This window comes from Prionailurus bengalensis, chromosome B1 (assembly GCF_016509475.1).
Source record: "Prionailurus bengalensis isolate Pbe53 chromosome B1, Fcat_Pben_1.1_paternal_pri, whole genome shotgun sequence".
Taxonomy (NCBI): Eukaryota; Metazoa; Chordata; class Mammalia; order Carnivora; family Felidae; genus Prionailurus; species Prionailurus bengalensis.
In genome coordinates, this window is record NC_057344.1 from 123,579,545 (window position 1) to 123,590,064 (window position 10,520).

Sequence of the window (10,520 nt, forward strand, 5' to 3'; positions counted from 1 at the left end):
TACATTCCACCTATCTGCTGATGGCCCAAGAAGTACCCCTGAGTCTCAGATGCATAGCAACTGCCTGTTCAACATCTCCACTTGGCATCTGATAGACATTGCAAACTTAATATGTTCAAAACACAGCTCTTCATTTCAGTTCCTAACTCCTGCTCCTTCTGCAGTCTCTGCCCTCTCAGTTATGAACACTAAGATCCAAACAGTTGCTTCAAGACAAAAACCTAGGGGCCAGCCTTGATATCGTTCTTTTTCTCACTCCTCTTACCCAACCCATCAGCAAATCTTTTGTCTATTTCTGTATAGATCTGGACTCTACTTCAGATTCCCCTGCCCCTCCTACCCCAACACAGGCCCATTTTTTCCAGCCTGAATTACTGAAATAGCCTTCTAACTGCTCTTACTACTTCCCCCTCATCTCCACCCTATCTGTTCTCAGCACTGAGACCAAACTTTTTTTTAATGTAATTTTTTTTGTTTTTTTGAGAGAGAGCGAGCACGAGTGAGTGAGGGGCAGAGAGAGAGGGAGAGAGAAAGAGAGAGAAAGAGAGTGCAGAGCCTAAAGTGGGGCTCAAGCTCACTCCAAGTGGGGCTCAAGCTCCCCTGGTGGGGGGCTCAAACTTAAGAACTGTGCAATCATGACCTGAGCTGAAGTTGGATGCTTAACTGACTGAGCCGCCCAGCTGCCCCCAGACAAAAATTTTTTTAATGGAATTAAATCACATCCTCACCTGATCAAAATTTTCCAATGGCTACCATCAGATTTAAGATAAAACCCAGAGCTTATATGGTCCACAAGGCCCTATATGATCTGTCTCATATCTCCTACTAGTCTTCACTTGCTCTATCTCAATAACACCGGGTTACTTACTGTTCTTGGTAGACATCAAGCATGGCTTCATGTCTGAGTGTTTGCATTTGCTATTCCCTCTGCAAAAACACCATTCCTTCAGACAGCCACATGGCTTTCCACTGCACTTTATTTAACTCTCTTCATATGTTACTTCCTCAAAGACCTTTCCTGACCGCTTCATTCTAAACAATATTCTCCTCCTTTCATTCTCTCGTGCTTAGCCCTGTTTTATTTTTCTTCAATGCACATATTATATTCAATGTACCTGACATTATGTTATAGTAAGGCTTTATTTGATGTGTCCGCTCCATAAGAATCTAAACACCGTGTGGGCAGTCTTTGTGTTATTCATTCTTTGTATGGTTATCCCCTAAAACTTTGCTAGGCATGTAATAAATGTTCAGTAAACACTTGTTGAGTGTCTTGATTAAACCTTTATTATTTAAAAAATATTTAAACATTTAGAACAACGTCTTTGTGTTCAGTAGCACAATGTGTTTTTCCATTTTCTCAAGCTCTAATAAATACATTTCAATAAAATTTTGCTCCTTTGTTTAAATAGATGAAAGATAGTATACATTAAATCTACTTCTAAGATATTTTTGTTGTTGTTGTAACAGTGTATGGGCTCTCTGTATCCACTTTTTCTAACAACCATCTCAATCTTTTTTAGAACTACATATTAATATGAATTTTAAAAGTTTCCAACTGATTATTTCAATTATGTTGGGGTGCTTTTGATGCCTGTTTGTTTATCTTGCATCCATCTCCTGTGTTCAATCAATTTTTAAGTTATTTCTTTGAACCTGCAATTGTATAATGACTTCATTTAAAAATAAGTGCCATTTTATCTCTTCATTATTAATAATATACCTTTAATTTTGTATCATGTCTTATTGCACTGGTTATAACTTTCAGAACAATATTAAATAGTTTTCCTTCTTTTGTACGTATTTTAATGGGGCTATCACTAATGTTTTACTATTAAATATAATGCTGGCTATTGATTTTAATTTTATACTTGTTATATTAAGAAAATATTTTTTCTATTTCTATTCTTAAAATAATGCTATTAGGGATTGGTGTTAAATCTTATCAAATGTATTGTATATAGAAGCAATTATATATTTTTTGTATTTGACATAATGATTTGATGTATTATTCTAATAACTCTCCTATTATTTAATGATGTCCACCCTCCTGAATATGGCTTATTCCATTACCGCATAATGTAACTTGATATTTGCTTTGCAAAGTTGTGGGCATTTTATGTCTCTCACTATGTATTGCTGGACATTTTCGTTCAGGGTTTTCTTGCTGCCTTTTCTTCCCTTTCCTGTCCCCTTGCTATTTCACTATTAGTACTAACACTTATTATTACTGGCCAACAGATAATAGGGAAGAAGCCATTACTTCCCTGCTTCAGAGTCTTGTCTCAAAAATACTTTGCCATCTTCTTAATAAGTAAAAAGGACCAGCTGGCAAATATTTGTAGAGGAAGGTTCCCATTAGGCTGGGTTAGCAGCACATCATCTTCCATTATAGATAAAAGTGTGTGGAGTCCCCATTTGACCTTCGTTAATGGGAACTACCATTTGTTAAGAGCCTTTCTTGTGTCAGACACCTTACATCTCATTCAGACGTCACACTAATCCTTGGAACTGGATATTAATATTCCCATTTTACAGATTGGGAAACTAGAACAGGGAAGGGTTAAATAATTTGAACCAGCTCAAACAGATGTTGGGTGGCAGAGCTGGGATTTAAATATAGGGTTTTCTGGTTCCAAAGTCCCCTCTCTTTCTGTACAGCTACAAGGCTCCCAGGGCAGGGCTCTGAAGAAGCAGCAGCTTGGTAAAGGTGATAAGAGATAGCCATAGATAGCCACACCACAAGACATGGTATAGTGACTACTATGAAAGAGGATCAAGCACGATGTTTTTCAGTATGCTTCAGATTCACTTGGAGAATTCTGGAGAGCCTTTCAGAAGGAGGTGGCATCGAATGGGGAGGAGGGTCTTGGAGAGGGAGAGAACAATGGGGGCGCATAATTAGGAAAGCCTAGGATATGTTTACAAAAGAAACAACAATGCTCTTTGGTTGGTGGATTGTGTTCATGCTGCTGTGTAATCAAAGATCAGGCTGGAAACTTAGATTGGGTTTCTATTGTGGAACCTAAAAGATAGATGGAGGGGTTTATTTTGAAAGGGTAGGCTGTGGGGTTACTTATTTGTAGTTATCTAAACAAGGGGTTAGTTAAGTCAGCTTAGGGTAGATCAAAGAGGGTAAAGATGGGAGAATGAGACTCCTGTAAGTGCCTATATACATCGTAGACAAGAAATAAATGGAGCCTGATTTCAAGAGTGGCAGTAGGCATGGAAAGCTGGGACCTGGTTTAAGATCAGATACAGGGGTAGGTTTGTTAAGCTTGTGCGGATAGGATGCTGGCTGCACAGGGAGTGGCAGAATCAGAGATGCCTTTGGGTCACTGAGAGCCTGAGCCACTAGAAGGACTTTGCCCTAACAGATGGAGTGATACTGAAAGCAAGGCTGGCTGGTGGGCAAAGAGCTGAGACACCCAGACGGAAGGTGGTTGTTTCTAGAGAGTGTGATTTGGAGTCATCTGCCCAAAAATGATAACTGACATTGGGGAGGTCGTTAATGTCTTTTATGAGAGTGGTCTTAGGAAAGACCAAGAACTGAAGCCAAGCAGAGATTGTCAATCGTAGTTATACATCAAAGTCAGCTATGGATCCTTAAATACACACACACACACACACACACACACACACACACACACACTACTGAAATAGCTGAAACAGCTCCATCAGAATCCCCAGACGTGGAGCCCTGTATAATTTAATGGTTGCACAGGTGATTCTGGTGGGCAGCCAGAGCTGAAAGACACTGGGGCAGGGGTAAAAATTTGCCTTGAGAAGGGAGGAAGAAAGAATGATGTAGCTCTTTTTCCTAACCCTCAGAGGTTCTCTTTAAATTTCCTCTCTCACATCCATTGAGCATCTCTTCATTTTGTAGATTCTACCAATATGTAGCTAATACTTTGAGAACCTTCTAGTCACTTTAGCAGGTCTATATCCCTTTTATTATTGACTGTTAACTGAAAGTAAACCATTCTTTTAATCCAGGGGTTGCAAACTTTCTTTCAGTATGGGATACGCTGCAGAAAATGAAATCCTGTATGAAATCCTAACATGTAAACAGACAGAATACCGTTTGGTGATAGCCACAGCCTGGAACCCGCTTACTTTCCCGCTGTCCCCAGCAGGGATTTGGAGAGTTCTTCCACCTCAAGATCTCTTTCCCACAGGTTCGGTCTCCCCCCTTCTCGGTAAGGAAGCTAAGGTTTTTCAGTTGCAAAGTCATTGAGCAAAGGTGGGCAAATTAGGGTAGCTCTCCTATGTCCTTATCCAGTGTTCCTTCCTTTCCAGGATGTTGCCTCTCCCGCTAACATCTCCCTCCCTACAACCCACCTTCCATTCCAACAGAGAAAAGCTCACAGGGAGTCAAATTACCCACAGGAGTTTTGCTACAAGGTTAAGTGAGGGAAGAGTCTGTACCTCCTGGCTGCCCTGAATTATGTGGTTTATCTACAGGGATCTCATTTATCCGCGCTGCTCCAGTTTCAGCTCTCCCCGGTGATTCCGAGTGGCCTGTGCAATCGTTATCTGGCTAACTCAGGGAGATAAAAAGCCTTGTTAGTTTTAAAGGGAAAGTTTCTGTGATTGAAATTTTATCAGCGGGATGACCATGGACATACATTTTTTCTTGTACATATCTGAGAAAAAAGGAATGACACCTAAGGAATTGTAATTGAAAATGAGAATTATTAAGTGCCTTTTGCATATTTCATGTGGCTGTCAAAAGAGGGTGCTTTGGGGGGCATATTCGGCATTTAATACACTTCCTGAAGATCCCAAAGCCATCTCCTGACTGCACCCCAGCTCGTTGGAATATTTGTCACAATGGGAGGAACTACACCTTCTTAAAGGGCTAAGATACATTTCTGACCTGAGGAGAGTTAAGTTTGAATTCCTGTGTGTTTCAAAATGGGGGCGCCTGGGTGGCTCAGTCGGTTAGGCGTCTGACGTCAGCCAGGTCACGATCTCGCGGTCCGGGAGTTCGAGCCCCGCGTCAGGCTCTGGGCTGATGGCTCAGAGCCTGGAACCTGTTTCCAATTCTGTGTCTCCCTCTCTCTCTGCCCCTCCCCCGTTCATGCTCTGTCTCTCTCTGTCCCAAAAATAAATAAACATTGAAAAAAAAAATTTTTTTAAATGTATTCAGAAACTTGAAGGATTCTTCCCAAACAACTCCATCTAGGAGATTTACCTGCTCTACTCATTCATGCTATTTATTTGTACAACGTGTCTTTGCTGAGTTGAGTTGCTAATATTTGGTTGTATAATCATGCCTTTAGATGGGATCAGGAAAAGCCAGTCCATTTCTCCATTAGTATGCAGGAACATATTCAATCAGAATATGATTGAATTCAGAAGATTGAATTATCTTTTGAAGGAGACTGGAGCACGATTTTCCTTTTCTTAATGCCACGTGATTCTGCAGAGTACTATGTAACTCACAACTTCTTTTTCAAGTCTCAGAAAGAGAGTGGTTGTTGTCTCTAAATTATCTCCCAGCTCCCTGCAAGAATATACAGATCTTTCATTTCTGGAATCATTGCAAATTTTCTTTATCAATATTGTAAGGAAGGGCCTGGGCTTTGTGTCCACGGGGGAGACTGTGCTCTAAGTACATTCATCTTTAATTTATGGTAAGTCAGCACCCAAACTGACGGAATGGAATCTTTTTCCCAGCTGTGGCAACCTCATGTAGATGACTAAAATTCACAGGCACCCTACTTTGTGTGGCTACCCATCATAGGTGCTTATCTTAATACCTACTTGTATCTCAGAGCCCAACTCACATTTATTCACATAGTAGTACTGAAAAATAAATTGGAAGTTCAATAAATGAATAATTCAGCTAACACATTCAGTTTTTAATATCTGAAAAATTCATGTTGTTTACATTTTCTCCCTCAATCTCTCTCCTTCTTCCTTTGATTTATATCAGCAGCCAAAGCAGCTGTGGATTGAAATACATAAGTATTAATTTCTCGATCCAGATTTTATTCCTTCTCCTCCCTCTCTCCTCTGCCTTTGGCCACTCTTCATCCTCCCTCAACTGGTCATTCAGCCCTGTGTGTTGAGAAGAAGCTCACCCAGATTTGCATATTGTCCTGGAGGCTGTGGCTAAAGGTATATAATCATGATAATGACGGCATGCGTTGGATTTACAAAGACTTGTCAGTGTACAAAGGACACTTAGTTCATTATCCCTGAAGATGACAAGGCTTGAATCCACACAGGGCAACTCCCCCTGTGCCCCTACTAGGAGACTCTAGGAACACGTTGAAGAGTGTACTGAACTCAGTATTTCCCCAAATTCCCTGGTGAAGAGCATCACCTGGGTACTTGTTACAAATTCAGATTCCTGGACCCCAGATAGATCTCCTAAATATTTTTGTCTAGGAAAATCTGTGTTTATATCAATAGCCCTAGATGATTCTTATCACCAGACAAAGCTAGGAAACACCGCTTTAGAAAGACTTCTATTGTTCTCAGTGGCTCAGTGCCAGCAGTCCTGGGAGGACCCAATGACCAAGGTGCTGGGTATTTATATGGTGGCAGGTTTATAGTGCCAGAGGTATATCAATAGCAAGGTACTAGAGTTTCCACCTGGGCTACATTCTTGGTCCTGGAATGGTGCTCCAGATGGTGGTGGATCCTGAGGGACTGATGAGTTAAGAGGAAGGAATAGGTGTCTCTTAGTAACAGAGATTGACCTTGTCTTTTTTCTTTTCTTTTTTTTTAAAGTAGGTTCCATGCTCAGCATGTGACCCAACGCAGGGCTTGAACTCATGACCATGAGATCAAGACCTGAGCTCATATCAAGAGTTGGATGCTTAACTGACTGAGCCACCTAGGTGCCCCGCGATTGACCCTATCTTAATTGTCTTGGCCCAGACCTGGTGTTCTGTCTGACCTAGGTTTGCAATTTGGATGTGTTCCTCCTCCCAGCGTGGTTGCTTGGTCCATTAGTGTAACAGTGTACAGAGTTGTTCCTTTACTTCACAGAATATCTTCCCTGCTCCGGATAGGGTCTTGGAGAGAGGTAGGTGGTAATGGGCCAGCAGAAGCAGGTAGAAACTGAAGTTTGCAAGTTGTTTCTGGAGTTATATAGGCAGCAGGGTGCTATTGTTCAACGTACAGTATTTCAGTTAATCCTAATTCATCATACTGAGGGGTAATAGTTCCTGTTCTGTACCTCAAATTTTAGTTTTCCATGGTGATGTTAGGTATTTATAGAGCAAATTTGAACATAAAATTTTAGATTTCCAACAATCTTACACCTTTTTATTTTTAGAGGATAAGTAATCATTGAATTGAAATAAAACAAAAGTTAGCTTTTAGTTATATATCACTGTTGTGTACTTTATGCCTAATAACTTAATTATGTCACTGAAATTGATGAATTTGAAGAAACATGGAAAATTACATTGGCTATGGCTGTGAATCTAGTGATGTGAAGATGCTGGATTTATGTATGTTAATTTGATTCATATGCAAGTCAAAACACGCATATTTTTAATCAGCAGATGGTTTAATATGCTTTCCACACTTGTAAAAAATGAAAGTACTGCAAGCTATTTTTTGCCTTGTCATTCATTCTGTCAACAGTATTTATTGTGAACTTAGTGAATGTGGTACATATGGGTAAGCGGCAGAATTACAAACACAGTAGAAAATATGTCTCGTTCGTAGATAGAATAAACTTGAACACAGATTTTTTTTCATTTTATGCTTTGAGAAGTATTTCTCTAGGATTGTATGTGTCATTTGAACTTTATGACTCAAGTAAGATTTCCTACATATTAGAATTTCAGAGCTGTTGACCTTCCCTTGTCATTTCACTAAAGTTAATCCATTCATTCACTTATTCAGTAAATAATATTATGTACCCAGCATGTATAGAGTACTTGCAACATACTACAAGGACAACCTGATCCTGCCTTCAAGGAGTCTACGGTCTGATGGAAAAGGCAGCTGAACCACTGAAAGGAAAACTCAGGTTGCCAGCTTAGAACGTAGCTATATGCCCTCAACCACACATTCCCAAATCACCTCAGATGTGTTGGATTCTCATGGGAGTCTTGAGAGGGGCCAGAGTTTCCTCTGGAAAGAGAAAGACACAGGTGGCTGGTCTCCTATCTGAGACTGTGCACTGGAGAGGGACCCCAGCTTCCTGATAGTTCTTTCCGGAGAGTGTTCCTGCTCTCAATAGTGGAGTGTTTCCACTCTTAAGTTTACTAGGGAAGCTCCTTGTTTAAAGGGATGCTTGGATAAATCCCTCTGTAAAATAGATCCTTCTATATGCTATTGCCTCTTAATTTATTTTTGCACTTCTCTTAGATTTCCTAAAGTGAGGATGCATGCAACTCATAGCCTTAGAATGCATGTATTGGACATTTAATTTTGATCATATTTAGACTTGTGAGAGCAACTTATCAACATTTTGAACTATTCCTCTGTTTGTTATTTAAGTATAGACTTTTTTATTGTGGTAAAACATACATAACATAAAGTTTATCATTTTAACCATTTTTCAGTTCAGTGGCATTAAGTATTCATAACTCTGTGCAAATATCACCACTATCCACTTCCAGAGATTTTTCGTCATCACAAACAGAAACTCTACCTATTAAACAATAACTCTCCATCGTCCTGCCCTTCAGTTCTGGTAAGCTCTATTCTACTTCCTGTAACCATGAAATATATGCCCTTTTGTGTATGGCTTATTTCACTTAGCATAATATTTTCAAGGTTCATCCATGCTGCAGCATGCATCAGAATGTTATTCCTTTTTAAGGCTGAATAATATTCCACTGAATGTATATACCACAGTTTGTTTATCCACTTATCTGTTGATGGACACTTGTTTTATTGTCACCTTTTGACTATTGTGTTACTAGGAGCATTGGTACACAAGTATCGGTTTGAGTCCCTGCTTTCAATTCCTTTTTTTTTTTTTTTTTTGTATATACCTGGGAGCAGAAATGCTGAATCATATGGCAATTCTGTTTAATGTTTTGAGGAACTACCAAACTGTTTTCCACAGCAGCTGTACCATGTGGTTAAGCATGACTTCAAAAACCTATTCGTCCAGAGTCTTGACCCCATTCAAATAAATGATTTGGATATAAGACATTCAGTCTTGATTAACATAACTAGTTTTTGTTCCTAGAAGTTTTATCCTAGTGCTACCATTGTAGAAAAGAAAGAAAAAGAAAAGAAAAAATAGCTCTGGAAGAGGCTTTTATTTATGGTCTGTACGCATGCCACACTTTGTTGGAATTATAGCATTTAATTCACTCCGACCTGAGTTCTTACCTCTGTCTATTTCTTACAGTTGCACTTTTAGGGCAGAAACCATGAACACAGGTGCCTTAACAGGAGATGTGCTCAATAGATATTTGTGGCTGAATCAATTGATTCTGCATAATAAAACCTAAGTAGATATCTGATGAATCTGTTAGTATCTATTCCCTGTTTCTGAACATTAAGTTCAGTGTTCCACCCATTATAGATTCACTAGAAAGGGATATTTCATCACAGAAGCAAAGTTTTTAAGGCTAAAAATGACTGAATGTGAAAGAGACAATTACTGGATATGCATGCCTACTGCTAAGTGGGGGCAGATTTCATAAGGAGTTGAATTCTACTTAACTGTGAAGTAATTTGATCTGGTGATGGATGGAAGATGAGGTTTATATGATGGGAATGGCTTTTTGAGATTGTTTGGAGTTGGGAGTGACTTAGGAATGTAAGAGAACATGCAGGCATGTTTGCCTTATAAGAATAGAAATGAAGACTGATATTTGGTGGAAAAGGAAAACACTGAAGGGCTTGAGATATGGGGCTATGAGGTTGGAATCTTGACTGATAACCACAGCCTGGAAATTTGAGATGGACTTGCCTCTGTTCTAATAGAGGATTTCTTGGCACTATTTTGGGGCAATGGAAAAGTTATATTTTCCTCTTCTCCTTCTTCTTCTTCTCCTTGATTCCTTTTTTTTTTTTAATGTTTTATTTATTTTTGAGAGAGAGAGAAACAGAGTGGGGGGGGGGGGAGGAGCAGAGAGAGGGAGACACAGAATCTGAAGCAGCCTCCAGGCTCTGAGTGGTCAGCACAGAACCCTATGTGAGGCTGGAACACACAAGGGTCCTGACCTGAGCCAAAGTCAGACGCTTAACCGACTGAGTCACCCTGGCGCCCCTGGAGAAGTTTTCAATTAGCAATAACCATGCCTCGGATAAACCTTGCTGGCTATGATACTGCCACCGCGCAAAGCTTAGGGGCACTGGAAATGAAAGATATAATAGGTTTACATTTTTTCTCTGCAGAATGAAGTCTGCAGAGATTTATATCAATCATATAAAAATATTTATTAATAAAGAAAATATATCAAAATATTGACAATAGTTTTTCTTGGAAATATTGTCATGGGTGATTCTTTAAAAATGTTTTTTTGTATTTTCTAAATATTGTGTAAAGAGAATATGTTATTTTTGAAATCAGAAGTTAATATTTT

At 39.5% G+C, this 10,520-nt stretch overlaps 1 pseudogene; it reads right to left on the reverse strand.

Annotated features, from left to right (window-relative positions):
- Window positions 1-10,154: 10,154 nt before the first annotated feature.
- Window positions 10,155-10,281, reverse strand: LOC122479176 (annotated as a pseudogene).
- Between the last annotated feature and the right edge of the window lie 239 nt (window positions 10,282-10,520).